Source organism: Ischnura elegans, chromosome 5, assembly GCF_921293095.1.
Source record: "Ischnura elegans chromosome 5, ioIscEleg1.1, whole genome shotgun sequence".
In the NCBI taxonomy this organism is placed as follows: Eukaryota; Metazoa; Arthropoda; class Insecta; order Odonata; family Coenagrionidae; genus Ischnura; species Ischnura elegans.
In genome coordinates, this window is record NC_060250.1 from 128,536,048 (window position 1) to 128,554,184 (window position 18,137).

The 18,137-nt window shown below is 39.5% G+C and overlaps 1 long non-coding RNA gene across 1 annotated transcript in view; it reads left to right on the forward strand.

Annotated features, from left to right (window-relative positions):
* Positions 1 to 11,480: 11,480 nt before the first annotated feature.
* Positions 11,481 to 18,137, forward strand: part of LOC124159553 — a 193,814-nt gene continuing 187,157 nt past the window's right edge. Inside the window, exon 1 of the long non-coding RNA XR_006864973.1 lies at positions 11,481 to 13,685. This is a non-coding gene — a long non-coding RNA (uncharacterized LOC124159553). The remainder of the gene's footprint in view (positions 13,686 to 18,137) is intronic.

Below are 18,137 nucleotides of genomic sequence, written 5' to 3' on the forward strand. Positions count from 1 at the left end.
ACTATTGTCAGGACATGCATTCACACGGTTAGTTCGGCCAACTATCGTTAGGACGATCGCTCGGACAATCGTAATGTGAACGAGGCATAATCGTCAATAACGAGGAAGTAACAATTACTTCAAGAGCATAAACATTACATTGTTGTTATAATAAGGAAGGTCAGGAGAAGAAACTTTCATTGTAACAATTACTGTAAAAGTGGTGATTCCTCTGTCACCTCTAAGGAGTAAATCACAGGTAAAAATTACATTTCATAAAAATTTATCGTTACAAATACAAATGTAAAAGTAATGCAAGAGTAATCGTTACAAGTAAGCCGGTTACTTTTACTCGATTACTTATCAAACCTGGTCATATCACACACTGAATATATTTCTGCTTTCCTTCCCTCACGATCACTCATCACTTCTTTACGTATAGGTACTGCTGACATATCCTCGTTCACATCTCGAACAACTATTGAATGAATGTTGCATTACCCTCCTTCGTTCGATGGAAGATCGTTTCTCTAATCGCGTCACTTGTTTTTGTGTGTGCAAATCACGAATATTGCGAAAGAAGATCCTCAAATCGGCATCTCAATGTGTTGTCAACAATCGCGCATTTAATTGGGTTTGGTAAAGTCACCACTCGTGTCGCCGACAGACAAATTGGTCCAAGTTTCAAAGGAAAATAAGGTATAATTGGCGGTTTTTACCTAAATTTATATACATGATGATGTTAACCATCAAGTTCGTAACTTTCCAATGGTATTCCTCCTAATTACAAACATTATAATGCAAAATATTGGAAAAAATGGATCGCATTGCACTCGACACCGAGCTGCGGATGTCTTCGAAAACCGATTAAAATGCGATCAATGAGACAACAGGAATCATTCTCCTATGGGATGGAATTGGGAAATTGCCTCTATGCAGTCCCCTTGGTGGAAATATAATTTTTTAAACGCACATATGAATTTGTGGCCATCGTTGAACCCACGCTTTCGTCGCTTGGTCACCAAAATGGTCCGCGTGGGTTCGTATTCCTCCTCCTCTCCAGCTCAACCGAAAATGGATATTCTTAACGCTAGCATGCCCGACCAATCCTTACGTCCTATTACACCCGAATGGGTCAATTTGACCCAATATGACCATGTTTGCATATTTTACTCAAAATACTTAATTCCTTCGCAGTTTATTTATTAATATTGCTTATGAAGCATTTGAGAGGGTAGTAGAAAATATTGTTATACGAAAAATATTAAAATTGTAGTTGTTCAACAATTTCTATGGTGTTATGGGAAACTATCTTCGGCAAATTTGTGAATACCTATCACTTTTCCTCTGGTGGATTAGGGAGGTACAATGAATATCAATGGTATCAGGTTAAAAAAAAATAAATACAGTAGCATTTTGACAACAAGTCAGTATAAAACACACCGTTACATTGAATGCAAAGGAAAAGTAGAAAGGCTTCAAATGGATTTGATAGCCTGGGTGAGCCATCCGGGTATAAGTGATGAGAAAATATAGAAAAAAAATAAAAATATCAGGTCTAACTTTTGCACAGCGGTAAACCAAACAAAATAATTCAAAGTCATGAAATATGCGTCTAAAATTTGTCTTCCTTTCAAAAATAATCAATATAAATATTCTCTTTTGGGTCAAATTGACCCAGCCGGGCATTCTAGTGTTAAATGCGGCGTCCGTGAAAATTCGACGTATGGAATGCACCCTGTGCTGTGTTTTATTTCTTAATGATGCGCATCGCGCGCGTTACATTTCCAGGGTGCTTAGCATTAATGCCACCAATTCCACCGTTCCAATTAGCGAAACATTTCGGCCTGCAACTCTTCGCTCGCAACCAATCGGATTCGGTACACCGATGACAGTGGCGTGATGGAGTTTAAAAAATTATATCACCCGGTCGCTGAGAGAGGCAGGAATGTGTGGCTCGAGATGAAAGATGCGATAAATGAGGAGATGAAAAATGGTGCCATGTGGAGGATATGGAGGCGTGGTCGGGCTTTTGTCCCACGTGATTCGGAAATGTGCACTCACATCCAATTAGCAGTTGGGTAACACTAACACTTTGCGCTCGGCGACCCGAAAAGTCTTTCCGGCCGATGCTCAAATGCAAGGCTGGGACGGATTAAATCGGAATGTTATTATGACGGAGATGGTAGTGGATGGATTCGGAGTGTTTTATGGGAATGAAAAATTCTTCATTCACTCCAAAAAACGCTCCCGTGGATCCTACTTATTCACATATCTATCGTGATTTGCTGGTTTTGACCATTCCCTTCTACTTTTCACCATTTTTAGGAATTCTGGTTTGCTATACGACAGTGGCGGATCCAGGATAGGGACAAGGAGGGGGGGGGAGTTTTGAAAAGTGGGGGTTAAAATTCCAGCAGTAGTGAGGGTCGATAGGGGGGAAAAAATCTCCATTTTATCTAGTGTAAATTGGATACCCAAGGGTGGGGGGCTGTAGCCCTCTTAGCCCCCCCCATAGATCCGCCACTGCTATACGATCCTGGAATATTTAAATTATTCCATAATTTTGAACGTCACCTTGTCGCAACCTATTCTTGCTGGCACACTTCAACGTTGTCTGGTTATGATCAATGGAAGGCCACCTATTTATAGCAATTTAGTTGGTGAAAGCAATTTAGCACAACTCTAACCGTTGAGAATGTGCGGTTTAGTCTAATTAGTAACGCATTCCTGAGTGTGGCCATTTAGCAGAGTGGTCTTGTGTGCACTCGCATCCAATTAGCAGTGGATATCACCGAAAAAATTTGCGTGCAGCAATCAGAACCATCTTTCTGGGAGGCGATGAGTTGCAGGTCCGGGACGACGTCATCGCAATGTCGTCATGACGGAGGTGATTGAAGTATGAATTAATTCGGGGGTTTTAATGGCATGGGAAACAGTTGATTCGTTCGAGCGAGCGCTGAGTCCCATCTCGTTGTTATCTAAATATTTCTCGATTACACTTTTAAAATTGTGACCATAATGTCAATTGGTGTATGGAGACTTCAGCGGTTATTTAACGACCGCGTTCTCTCAGGTTTTATGTCGCGTTGTCTCATTTTTGGGTGGACAGCAGTTTTGTTTTCCTTGCAGCTGTCGTCGTCAGGTCCTGAATGAAATGCAGATCATTTCCTCATGCGATATTAATTAGGCGCGCAATCATTGGCCGAGTAGGAATTCAAACTCGTTTGCTGGAAGAGCCGTTTTAACGTAAAAAATTGCGCATAACCTTGAGTTCTAGAAATGCATGCTCTGAAACTGCCAAAAGACGAAAAGTTTTCTTTGAGTTTATTCGCTATTCTTCCAACCTACATTTCATGGATCTTGATGGAAGGCAGGCAAAACGGAAAAGTCGATCCCCTAAGGCGTCTTGCACACACGCCGGTAAAGTATCGGCCGTCCACATTCCAATAATGAGCAATGAAAGGGTATCAATGAGTGCTTGCACAATGACCGACCACGGACCGGCACCGATAAAGAGCCGGCAATTGTCACTGTGGATCACCGGCGCCGGAACAACAAGCAAGCAAATGATCGTTTGACAGGTTGAAATCCGGCGTGTGTGCAAGCAGCGCTCCACCGGTAAAATATTGGCTGTCTAAAATCGGTGTGTGTTCAAGGGGCCTAATATTGGATCAAGGCGGAGAAAACCCTAAGAGTTTACGTTGATTCAACAATTATTATCATGATACGCAATATAGATGCAAAAAAATTGTTACAATAAATTGAGAGAATTCTGTTGGTGAGAATTACCAGAAAGGATTAAGAATGTAGAATGTAAGGGAGTCTCATTTGAGGAACCCCCTGAGAAGCATCACTGGTCGCCGAGCGCTAAGTGTTAGTATTAAAATATTGTTTTGTTTAGTGATAAACTGTTTGGAAATTTAAGTTACATGTGGGACTAGGCATAAAACATAGTAATGTGTCAACTCAATGGTTAAACATATTGTTCTGAAACAGCAACCTCACTAAAATATCATCTTGGTTTTAGTATGTAACTACTATTATAGAACGTTTGAATAAAACGTATTTTCACACGTTTTTTACTCGATGAGCTAACATATTTTGCCCTATGCATTCCTCAACGTATGCATGGAAGCTCATCTGTCACGTCCTGGTGCTTTGTCTGCCTTTCCATCCTGTTTATATTTGAAAATAATATTGAATTAAGTATCTAAGCCTGCAGGGAAAGAAAATTAATTGTTTTAGCTGTTATAGCCACATATAGGCATTTCAATAAAAGAAACTCCCATTGTACTTAAAGGGTGCAATTGTTCTGTAACTCAGCATAATTTTGCAATCAGTGGGGTGGTTGGAGACGATATTTTATGGCAGCGGATTTCAAGCAGCATGTCAATTAATGGAAGTCAATCAGATATGCTTTTTGGTAATGACTATTGCAAAGAGTAAAAAATTCATTATTATTCACTCATGTTTCATCATCCTTTTCGGATAATATTTACAGATGCATCAATGACTCGTCATTTTCGCTCAATTCTCCTGCTTTCTCATATATTCGATAAACGCGCATGTTGCTAGATTTGTGCCAGCCTATATTTTTGCGCATTATTAATCTCTTGTTTAATATACTTGTTTCAGCATTTAGTGACATACCTGCATGATTCGAGGAACCGATATTACTCATAATTCTGTACATAAGGTAATATGTGATCCGATTAGAAATCGCTTTCTAGTGAGGTATTGTGGCACCCACTGCAACATTATTTTTTGCCATCCATATGCATTGCCATTAGCCTCTACTCTGAATAAATGATTCAATTTGATTCAGAGAGGTTTGAAAAGGAAAATAAGCCATTTTTTTTAATGTTCAGGAAATGGAAAGTAACTGCCCATTCATCATTGTAAAACAGGGCCTAGGATGTAAATGCAAGCTCATCAACCACGACCTGGTGCTTTGTTTGACTTTCCATCCCGTTAATCTTTGAAACCCATGCATTTTACATGCCTTCTTGAATCTAAATCATCATTCCTATTATTATTTCCCATTATCTCCGTTTTTTGTCTATTTTTCTTCAATCAAATTTACTTTTACCCTTCGAGGTCTGAGGTGGAGTTTCATTACTGTTGAATATTTAATTAGCATTTGATTTGCTGATCAGTTCAGCTGTTTAACTTTGTAACTAAAAGTAGTTAAATTTCTGATTTGAATTTTACTTTTCCAACTCAAACCTCTTACTCGCTATTTACATCAAAAGAATGTCATTTCCGATTTATTTCTTTTTAATTTAATATTCGAGATTTCACGATATTGAGTTCGTAAACTCATTTATGGTTTAACTACCATACACCTCCAACTTAATGGCAAACCAGGTTTCCTAAAGGCCTCCATCGGTCAAACATTCAATATTAGCTTTCTCTGGAAGAATGCATAGAACAAAAACAAATTCATCGAATAAAGAACGTGTGCATAATACTTTTTTACTCAAACATAACGTTTTATGATGCTGCAAACTAAGCTGCTATTTGAGTGAAATTTCTATTTCAGGACCCTTGGCGCCGACTCCATGGGGCCTGAGCCCCCTCAAAAATTCGTTACGAATGGGAGGAAAAAAATGTGTCAGGCTTGTCGACTTTCCCCAGAGTGTCCCGATATTGAGATTCGAGTTATCAGGTTTCTAATGTTGATCATATGACTCTTCTAAAATGCTTAAAAAACTTAAAACTCACTACTTATAAAATTTCCCGGGGCAAGATCCCCGGTTTGGGCCCCCCAATTTTTTTTTATTAATCAGCATCCCTGTTCAGGACGACATGTCTAAATGAAAACTGTTCATAAAATAGCTATTTAATCATTTAAGCTGACTCATTACTCTATTTTTTTGCGTAGTCCGACATGTAACTAAAATTCAACGTTTCACAGGAGTAGTATTTAAATTTTGTTTGAACAAATAATTTCAAATATATTTATTTTGGCTTTAAGATGGTTGATTTGGTGATTTAGTTTCGTCACGTTATGGTTAGGTTTTTAAGATTTGATGATGATGATATAATATGATATATATATATGTCTTTAACCTGATATCAATTGATAAACGTGACCTAAACTCCTGAAAGTTTCTCTCTAAAATAAAGGAAAGCATTTATTGGCAGTTTTCAGCAAGTGGAGAGAATTATAATTACTGCTGTTTATTTTGTCACTAAAAACATCACCAAAGGTCATTTGGTGATGTGGGCCTTTCATCACCAAACGTGAGCTATTTTAGATGCGATGGTATCAATAATTATCCAAAATATAATATGTATCCAAAGACCATAAAGAAATTGTTACACAATACTTATACGTAAGTTCTGCAAAACAATATTTAACGAAAATTTTAGTTTACCAATCCGGGCAACGATGACAGCCAAGAATGGTAAAATTTGGTGGCTGGTAAGTTTGAGAAATATTTCGGGTGATGTGCGCTATTTCATTGAGAATATGATTAGTATTCCATGAATCATGTTATTTGCTAGATAACTGAGTTTCCCTATTCATTTACTTGTGGATAAACATAAAAATCCCCATGATATTCGTCCACAATCGTCTAATATGCGCAATTTTTTTTCAATCTAATACTGATTAGAATTTCTTTTTGTTTACTCACCTACGCATTAAAAACGGTAAAAAGTTTTATTGCTTCAATTGATCACTGTTTTTGATGAAAAATGTCAAAACTATTTGATAAAATTAAAGGTGAAAATATCATTGGAGTTCCACATCCCACTCCGGCCCAACCGAAGGGGCTCATGAACCAGCGCCTCCCATTGGTCGTAGTTTTAAATGCCCAATTGGTTGGCACAACTAAATCTGCAAGTCGCCTCAGTAGGCATGAATCTACGAGTGGTGCGACCACAGCAATTTACTTATAAAAAGGGAATGCCCTGACGAAGTTCGTCTAGAATTTATTAAGAGTCCATTATTCATCGGTAAAAAAACGAGTTCCCATACCTCTGCTTTCGGCAAAATATCTTTCCTCGTTAATTACTTATGCTGAACTTGGAAATATTGTGGGGACTAATATGAATATCTACGTATCGCTCTGAAGGATATCTATTCTCCATTCCTCTATTATGGGCTGCATCTAGGTTACTCACCTTCAAAAATAAATCCTTGTATTAGGTGCGTAACAAAGTTCCCGCTGTTTTTTGAACGAAAATACAACTTTATACTGAAAAAATTGTTACAAATGAATCATTCAAAGTATTGTCCATCGCTAGCTACAACTTTTCCCCATCAATGTGGCAGCAGCCAATACCGTAACGGTAAAAGTGTTTTCATTTTTTGAAGCAACCGACGAATCATGCCATTTTGAGGTGTCTTCGTATGGGCAAAACTGCAGATCATCCAGACCATACGTCATATAACAGAACAAGTAACAATCGGACGGCGTAACATCTGGGAAATACAGCGGGGGGATCAGGACTTCCCATTTGACCGTTTACAGATAGGTTTTGGAACATGGGGTCGAGCGTTTTCATGCTATAGAATCATATTCAATCATAAGGAATCCTAGTTCATTGCTTTAGCATAAATCCCAACGCATTCAATCACTTGGAAATTGTTTGGTGGGTAACTTCTAATGCATAAGCAAGCTCTTGAGTTTGGTACTGATCTTCATTGAGCAATGCCTCCAATTCAGCGTCTTCGAAGGTTTTTGGTCTTCTTTCACGTCAGCATTGGAATGACTGGTTTTGAAGCAACGGAAGCAATCTCGACTTGTTGTTTCACTTAGAGCAGTATCTCCGTAAACTTTTTGGAGCTTTCGCTGCACTTCAGCCTCTGTTTTCTTCGAATGAAAGAAGAAAATAAAAACTCCCCGCAAATGACGGTTACCTGGCACAAACTCGTCCATTTTCACGCAACAATAAGGATACGACACAAAAAAAAACTCGCCATTGTTGTCAAGCGGTTTGTTAACCGAATGTCTAAGCTTGATTCGTGACGTTTCCGATCCGTCAAAATCGAAGAGCAATTACTGCTAGAGCCATCTGCTAACAAACAGCGGGAACTTAGTCGCGCACCTAATGTATGAAAACGTATTTACATTGACTTTGCTTCACCGATATCATTCGTTTCCGCAATCAATGGTACTTACTACTTCAATCAATGGTACTCTGAGGATGGCGTAATTTGCTAAAAACCTTGATTGTAGGAGTCGCGAGATAAAGTGCGGTAAACTTACCGGTGATCGTTTTATTTTCTGTGGAGATGAGTTCTCAATGGGAAAAAAATGAATCAGTGGGTGCGCATCTAGGTTAGTTCTACGGCTGGGTAGGTACGTATGAAAAATCGATTTTTGCCGTTTTAATTTTTTGCTCGTCTTTGGTACCTACTCTGTCACCGTTTCGCATCAGTTTTTTCTTTTTTGCTTTCGCTACGGAATGGAAAGAGGGAGCGAAGCGAGCGAAGCATCGCATGAAAGCAAGGCGTGCAAAGCGTGAGGGAACGTGATGGGGAATGCATGTCTATTCGAAGTCACTGGGCGTGCATGCATGTGCGATAAGAATCTGTGTGGGACTGTGGGAGTGAATAATTACCATGACACCATTACGAGAAGTAACTGGCATGGATGCCAGCACTCATGTCGAGAGAGAATCCTGAGGAGGAATGGTTACCTCCGTGGAGGTCTCTCGCTGGAGTGGGCCTTTGCTATTCCACCTACTACTCATTGGCAGGTGAAGCCAGGGGGCGTGTGACTTCAGTCTGTCCGCCATGCTATTCTACCTCGGGTTAATACATAGGCTCATATGATAAATATACGTACAAAAACTCAAGCGTGTCTTCAGAATACTTCGACACCCTCATATTACAGTAAAATTTACGATTCCTTTAACCCCTTGCGCTGTAATGACGAGTCTAGCTCGTCACGAACTTTCGACGCTAAACCGCTCAATGACGACTGTATCTCGTCATCGGATTTCCATAAATTTAGCACTATTTAGAGGAACAATATTATTATTTCGAAAGCTTAAATATGTTAAAACATACATAGTATACATAAATATATACATATGAGTATGTGGCCGATCAAGGCGAACGAACAAAAATTGTACTAATAAAAACATAGACACACGTAAAAAAGGAACACTCACAAAAAAACGTTCAGACGTTTCAGCGGATTGATCCGCTATCCTCAGTGCTGAAGAGTTCACCTTCAGCACTGAGGATAGCGGATCAATCCGCTGAAACGTCTGAACGTTTTTTTGTGAGTGTTCCTTTTTTACGTGTGTCTATGTTTTTATTAGTACAATTTTTGTTCGTTCGCCTTGATCGGCCACATACTCATATTTTCGCTTAGTGCGCTTTCATCAAGATTTTATAAATATATACATATATATATATACATAAATAATTCATATTTAATGAAACATGATGCCTTGGAAGGATTAAAATGATATTATTCGAGTAGCGATAGCTGTGTCCTCCATTTTTTAATAATCACATTTCATTTCACGGTTCTACGTTTATTGCAAATTACAAAGTATCATTTCATTACCTATCATTTAAAAGAGAGCCACAGAAAAAAATAAATAGGGAGTAGGAGCACGATATTCGGAAAATTAATCGAATTGCAAGGACTTAACAGGCATGCTTCTGGAAATACAATAATCGCGGTTGATCAATGTAGCGGGCTTAAAAATATGAACCGGTTAAAAGGATGCTGCGGCCATTACTTGCGTTTTTCGTCACCTATCTCATTGATAAGCCGTCATACTGAAATTTCCAGGCTATGCTTAGTAGATATATTTTTTTTAATTGCTGTTATCTCACATATAAGAATTATGTTGCAGTATTTCCTCAGACGAGGTGATATCGTTTCGAAAAGCCTGTGCACATTTTGCGTTCCTGGGACCGTTTGAATGGATGGAGCAATAATACACAAAAAAACGTTCGCATCGGGTCCCGGCGACGTAAGGCTCTTCCAGCGAGAGCTTAAGTTCCGACGCATTGGGTGCAAACCTTGATTTGCTTTTTTTTGCCAGAAATTCGCCCTCATCATTTATACCGCGAGTAGAGCATTTTTTCAGACAGTCTTTTGGAAACGATTGTCAATAAAATTGTCAAAAGACGGCTATTCGATAAAAGCTGTAATTTTCGTCGTTATAGAGACCGTTTTAAATTTGTAAGTTAGTAATAAGTAACAAAATAGAAAAGAAGGTATGGATCGCATTTCCCAACTAAAAATTTTGTTACCGTTTAAATGCTATCAATAAGAAATTACTTTGTCCATGGTTGCTGAAAATCGCTTTGTGAAAAATATGTGCGACCAGTGTGGCCAGTACGTATTCATTTAGCTGGTAATATCTAGCTGATATCACTTTTTCATCGATGGCGGTGATAATATAATTTGATACTCGGGGTTATTTTTGGAGTATATAGCTGATAGCTCGATTTCAGGAAAACATAAAACATCGTGCTTGATACATATTATATATAGTATCATTTGTCGACGCAACAAATATTCATTGAAAAAATCTTCTAAATTGTAGACTTTCTTGGTGACAAGATTTATAAAATACGCTAACACGATTTCAAATTTCTATTGCACGGAAAATGTTTGATTTCTTCCGTGGTCAAGTTCGTAATCAGCGACCTCAAATACCCATTCATGGCCTACTTTGGTTCCAATAGGTTGTCGTGCCGTACTTAAAGGAATGTTACACGATACATTAGCACGCACGAGTTTATGTCTAAATGGATGAGCGCGATAATAACCGCCAAAAGACACCGTGTAACCACTCTACTCGTGCGAACGCATGTACGGAAAACAGAACCTGTTCTAGTTTCGTTCATGCATTCGTACATGTTCCGATCCACCAAAATATTTCATGTTATCAGACATTAAATCGCACGTGAAAACTATTTGATTATAATAAGAGTGAAAATATCACTGGAGTTCCGCATCCCACTCTGGCCCAATCTAAGGGGCCCAGCGTCTCAGATTTAAATGCCCAAATGATCTAAGTCGTGGGCAGAACTAAATCTGCAAGTCGTTTCATGAATCTGCGATTGGTGCGACTCCAGCCATTCACTCTTAAAAAGGAAATGCCCTGACGAAGTTCGTCTAGAATTTATTAAGAGTCCATTATTCATCGGTGAAAAAACGAGTTCCCATACCTCTGCTTTCGGCAAAATATCTCTCCTCGTTAATTACTTATGTTGAACCTGGAAATATTGTTGGGACTAATATGGTCATAGTGTATCGTTTAACCAGGCCTTGACAGCATCCTGGACCACTGATGTGCGTTTGTTTACCCTGCGGGTTCCTTGAGGGATGAACGGTGTGTTTTCCGCGGGCCGAGTGGAGGCGCCACGCCTCGTCCGCCACGCCCCCTCTCGTTGTGGAGGGGGGTAGTAGGCCCCCTGCCCCTTCCACCCATGCGCCCCCCCTCCCTCCCTCCTGCCCCCGGGTGGCGCGCGCGCGGGCGGCGTAGTGCGGGTTGCAGCGGTGGCCGGAGAAGCGGCTTCCTGCCTTTCTCTCCTTATCTGTGTCTCTCTCTCCCGCTCCGCCCGCCACGCACCGCACCGCCAAACACTCCTCAGTTGGAACGAGGACGGGCCGGAGAGAAGTCGTCTTGTCTGTGTGGGCTCCTGCGTGTGCCGTGCGTACAGCCGAGAGTGATATATCATACACACGCGCGCGCGTCACGTATCCACGCTCAAAGAGAGAGAGAGAGAAGGATAGGGAGAGGATATATCATTGGTACCGTGTGCGCGTGAGGGAGTGCTGTCTCTTCGCCGGGAGATACGGGAAGATTCGGAGCGCTCTCGCAGCCGTCTGCCGCGAAGGTGGAGGGTCCGAGGCCCGCAGAGTGCGAAGAGGAGAGCGTGTTTGTCAAGGGAGCCCCAACGGCCCACGGCGCTGTCTTGCCCAGAGACGGGAGTTATTTGGGGTGCGGAGAGGAGGGGTTGATTGATAGACGAGCGTTGCTTGCGGGAAAAGGGGAAGGCGCGAAGAATCCAAACCGCTCGGCCCTCTCCCCAGCGCAGTCTCTGCCGTTTCCTCACGAAGGGAGCTGAACACACCGACCTCGCCTGGGGTCTCCTGGAAAGGGAGCACCCCGACCCTTCTTTCCTCTTCTCTCTTCTTCTTCTTCTCCTCCTTCCTCCTTCTTCCTCTCTTTGCTCTCTTCTTGACCCTCCACTGTCCATCCACTCCCGTCTGTCTGCACGTCTTTGCTGCACCATCTTCGTGGAGCCCGCGTCTCTGGTCCGATCTGCCTGCCTGCTCCTCCAATACGATCCAAATACCACTAGTCTCAACTCACAAAAGTCTCTTCTCACTTTTCACTGATAAAGAAAACGACCACAGTCTCAACGGAGGCGGAGAAGGAAGATTGTTCAACTAATACCAGACAAGTCTGGCCTTTAGTGAGAAGAGGATATTAAAATAAACAAAATAACCGCAAAGGTTTGACCAAAAACTCACGACCTGATCGGATATTTCCGTGGCCATCCGCGTCTTGAATGACTCGAAGCTGTTAGGCGTGAGAGCACGCAAGTCACGCAGGCGTGGGACGTGCTCGAAAAAGAAGCCCACATGTAAAATCACGCCAGCAGCAGCGTGCGCTATACTTTTGCCACTCTAAGGAATCCGGAGAGTGGAACAATTTTGGAAGAATTAAGCATCTACTTCCATTCTGCTTAACCTTTTTTGTATAGAGCAATAATTTTGGTCAAATTTGGCACTTTTATCTTGCCATCAGAGATCATAGTCAATATATATATATATCGCACAAATTTTGCGTGTTGTAAGAGTGACTCGACAATCAGCTATCGTAGAACATGCGCGCATAGAAGAAGCAGTCGTTGATAGGAGAAGATAGAAAATTGCTTGGGGAAAAAGGCGGCAAGATCCACTAGACCAGCGTGTGTTTCTATTCTCAGCTCTTCGCATCCCATGCACACGTGATTTTTCCTTCAATATCTTCACTCCAAAGCACTTCAACACTCTTTTCACCTGCTTTTGGCTTTCTTGAAACTTGATCCTCTCTGACTGTTTTGTCTATTCTTCGCACCATCCTCACCCAAGAAAATTTTACCCGTGTGTCAGCCGCAACGAGTGATAAGAGAGCTGGTGTTTGTGAATAAAGAAAAATCATTCTGTGACGGGTGAGAATAGTGACAAGTATCTCATTTTGTCCGCACTACTTGCCTTTGGTCTGTTTCTTTCTGCGTGTCAATCACCTCTCACTGCTGGCTCTGACTGTACTCTCAGTTTGATCGTCAAGGAGACCGTCGATGCTCATTTTTTTCTCAACCCTCAATCCTCGTCAGTGAGTCTGCGGAGTTTAGCCGTCTCCTGTGTTTTTTTTTCTCTCCTCCCGAGTGAAACGTGGCTAGTGTGATTTTTTCCATCCCTCGATGCAATCAGCCTGATTGAAATATCTCCTGCTCTCTGTATCTCTCTCTCTCTCTCTCTTTCTTCTACGCTCAACAGCAACTCTACAAAAAACAAGCAAAGACACCAACCAGCCAACATTCGTTCCAATACATTGTCTCGAGAAAAAAAATAGATAAATAGAAAATAAACGTTTACCTTTCGTCTTGGATACTTGCACAAGGACTGACTCTTAAAACTCTTTAACTAACACTGTGATTGTGTGTAATTTGAAGTTCAAACTAATATTTTCCCGAGACTTTAATATCAAAAATATCTTAACCGGTGGGTATTTGAACGTTTTTCGTTTAGATAAAATAAAAATTTCGTTTTTGACGCACATAGAAAATGATTGCTTTTACAAATAGTGGACACAAGCCTAGCAAAACCCTGCATATTGACACATGAGATGCTTTTGTAGTTTTAATTACGCTAGCTACTGTAGAGTTTTTAATGTAATGCATAATGCCTTGATAGTTTTTGATGCATACAAATAGCAACCTTATCAAAATTCATGCACGTTTAGTTTGAGTGAATAAGTTTAAGTACGGTAATGATTTTGGGTAAATGAATGCAACTTTAGTAAAAATCAATCCATTGGTACAAAATGCAATGAAGTTAGATGAATGGGCAAAGATACCCGGTAGAGTTCTAGCTGTAGATCCTTCTCCTATCGGTAGAATTCCCAACTCCTGTATACTGTTGAAGTATTGTTAGCTTAGCGAGTGCCAATAGAGAATATTGAACTTTCAGTTATTCTTTGAATGCCATATTAGGTTACAAATCTATCATAAGATTCCACTTGAAGTTAAGGATGCATATAAATACTAATTAGTTTAAATCAGTTATTTTCGAATGGTCGCGTTCAAGTTCAGGAATTTGATGTGACGCATTTTGTGTCGGAAAAATATGGAGTGGACTGAAGGAACTGTTTTATGTCGAAATTGAACGTATGCTATTAATCATAGATTGAGTCGTAATTCCCACCGAAAATTATGTATTTTCCGTATGATTAGAAATAGACGTTGTAATTCATATTTCATCGTGGTAATCACGCATGAGAATATTGTTTAATAATCCGTCACAAGTGACGCAAAAAACTAGTTTTTAGTGTATAATCCTTTCTCTATTTTATTATTTTCAGCTTTACTCATTTTTAAAAGAACCTTTACGTATTTAATTGAAAGATTCCTTCTTTTCCAAGGTTTTTGTTTTCAAAAACGTCATAAGGACTGATCTTTCTTGAATTTGGCATCGTAACTTCTAATTATCTTCCTATTCATCTGCATGAAATTGAACATGGGAAATAATTTCCTTGCAAATACCCGTCAATTTTTCTCATCTATTATCTTCATTTCCTGAATCTAACCCTTTCTCCACACTAGGTGATGTAACGGGAGCAATCTTAGTTGTAAAAGAAGATCACTTAAATCCATTCGTCTGGTCCATGGAGACGCGCTCTTTACAACTTTTTTCCACACCTGTGGTATCCACTTTATATTTTCCGATTATGCTGAAGAAGATCCTTGTAAATAATTTTCCTCAAATTAAATAATATCTCAAATTCGATAGTTTTACTGCATGTATTTCCATTATTTAGATTTTTTATACAAAAAAGAAGAGAAAAATGTTAACAAAGATCGGCTCAACACAGACTGAGCATACATTTCATGCTGCAGATCAGATAATAAAGTTTTTTTAAGCGAATAATGTGTCGCAGAAAAAAATTCAACATGTGGAGAATTGAGTAATGAGACAATCAAGTATTATAGGAATGGTAATTTAAATGAAAATAATGTGGCTTTTATTTCAAAATAATTAAATCACTGCAACCATGTCACTTACGCTAGTATTGCCTTTAAGCATCTATGTAGGATTTATTCATATTGTGCCTTATCTCCTCGCTATATTTTTGCTCTGTGAAGCTATCGCTAATATCTCGATTCAATATCTCACGGGATAATTTGGAGTCTCTGTGGGCTTATCTAATGACGTTGATGTGTTTTTCCCCCGTTCATCTCCATGATGTAACTCATTTTCAATTTTGAACTCTGAGAGATATCCAATCGTTGATGTCTCACACGTATACCAGTCGTACACAGTTACCAGTTCCATAATTTAGATAAAACGAAGGAAATGTTATTAGAGTCAGCAAAGACACTGATATTTATGGGAATCTCCTTCATTGATACTAGTATTCGCAGCGTCGTGACAGAGTTCAAAATGGTAAGATAATTATTTTGACCGGTAAACCTATCTGGAATGCATTTCCATGCCAACGCGGCTGGTACATCATTTTCAAAAGTTGTGACAAATTATTTCCATGATTTATTTGCTGAAAATCTGTGTTTTATGTCGCCACTTTAGGCTGGGATTTAATTTTATCGATAATAGTCCAATTTTATTCTTTACACTGGTCAAAGGCAATATCTCAATTGAAATTTTCACATCAATTTCGCTGAATTAATTCTAATTTCTTAAATACTTGCGTCAATTTCGTTTTATTTCAGCTAGCGGAACCCTTTGTCATACGTTAGGGTGGATGTGTGTAATCGTTATCTCGTACTTATTCGTTAATTTGAACTAATCCTTTTTAGGTCATTTAACTGTGCCGATATTCATAAATAATTTGTTTTTAAAAATATATTTATTCGTTATTGTTCACGCGATTATTATCATATCACTCACAATATGTACAGGATACAATATGCACAATATGTATATGTTTTTTCAATTAAAATTTTCATAACTTGTCGCAATATTTTCCTGAATATTTCTCTGAAGTGTTTTTATTTTATGTTAAACAGATTTCTGGAAACTATTCATTCCATCGGAACGCACGTTCAAATTGGCTCTAAAGCGAAACTAAAATATTAATGGGATGTGGTGTTGGTATTGAATAATTGATGTTTCGAACATACCTATCTCCCAAGCCCTCCCGTAATCGGGAGTATTTACCTCGTGCATCATTCATTGTTTCGCTCTTGCCCCATGAAATCGTTTCGGCAGTCGAGGGTGCCGACCCCTGGTGGTCGTTTCGCGTTGCTAAAGTCATCTTAGTTTTACCTATTTAGAGCTACCTAACCGCAGTCCGTATCCTCGCTAGAATGATGCCATAAAGTAAACATACGAAACTGATTACCTCCCTTGGAATCTGCGTATGTCGTCGGGAGAGAAAACCTAATTATGAGAATTATAAACCTATCAGCATGTTGAGCAGAGGGTGTGACAACTTCACCTTTCCAGTAACAGAATAAAGCGTGAAAACTTTATCAGATCGATTTAATGCTTTAATATAAGTAATACTAGAGGGTGTGACTCGGTGGAAATACTTTATCGTTGGAATTGAAGGAATAAAGTCTTCAGTTTCCCAAATGGTGATTAATTTTGTGCGACCGTGGTTTCGTTACCGCGTAAAATTTTCAACGTGGAATGGTCGGGAAAAATAAATCGCCATTTGGAAAAAGCAAAGTTTTTATTACTTAAACTCCTACATTAACATTAACTTTCCGTAACACATATATTGAATTTATTAGGCATTTCGTTCATCATTATCAACAGTCATCAATCCAAACATTGGTTTAACCCAACTCCCTACTCCAATGCCCAGTAAGCTAATCGTTTAACACCTACATGACTCTTCTGCTTTATATCCTTCATCATCTATTTCTTGCATCTAATCCGTGGCCTTCCTCTGACATTCTTCTCTTCAACCTGGTTTCAGCGATGATTTTCATCAGATCTAATTATATCGTGATGTGACTAGCATATCGTTGTCACTACAAATTTCTGTGGCGAATTGCAAACGAAATTGACCATGCCTAAACGTTTTAAGCCCTACTCAACCTGACGCAACCCATTCTAAGGTATCTAGGCCAGTTTATGAAACGCGTACATTCCATGCTTAGTTAATGCAGGCCCGACCACCTTGCCTCCCGCCTTGGTTTCCTCAATGTGACTTGATGGGTGACAAGTTCATTTTCAACTGGATGGGGAAATGTAAGGTATGCCATGGTAGTTCTTTCTTTATACTAGCTGGTGTCCTAACATCCCCCGCCACACGCCTATTGTGGTTACCTGCGATTTAGTATGTAAATGAAGATGAATAAAGGTTCCCCCTTTCACACAATAATACTATTTGACGGCATTACATTCTTAATTTTAATCGCTTCCTGTAAAAACCACAAGACATTCAGATACAAAAAAGTTTCAATTTATGGCATAATTGTTATAGAATAGGTCCTCATTTATGAATCCAATATGAAAAATAGACTATGGATATTTCGGTGGAATTTTTTTACCATGGTGATAGAAAAGCACGCAATTGTTTTTGATCGTCCGCACCTCGATTAAACTTACACCGACCTGGGTGTCAACAAATAACTGGCAAGATCTTAGAACTTCGAGAATGACGCTCCTTTAATATCCAAAATTTTGCTATGCGTAACACATTTTACGAATGAAAGAGTTGTTCAGCAAGACCAAAATGCTGTGAAAATTCGCATCACATAGTGGTTTTGAACAAGTAGTCTTTTATCAGTGAAATTTTAGCGTGGTACCTTGCGCCAATGCGGGGTGTTTTACGTTCTCCTTTTGATCTCGAATAAAAAACGGGGATTTTAAAATTATTCCTTTGTCTATGGTAATACTTTACTTCAACTCTACGAAAAAAAAAACCGGCGATAAAATGAAATTGGTGAGCGAGCCGACTGCATATGTCTCATGCACGTTAGTTTT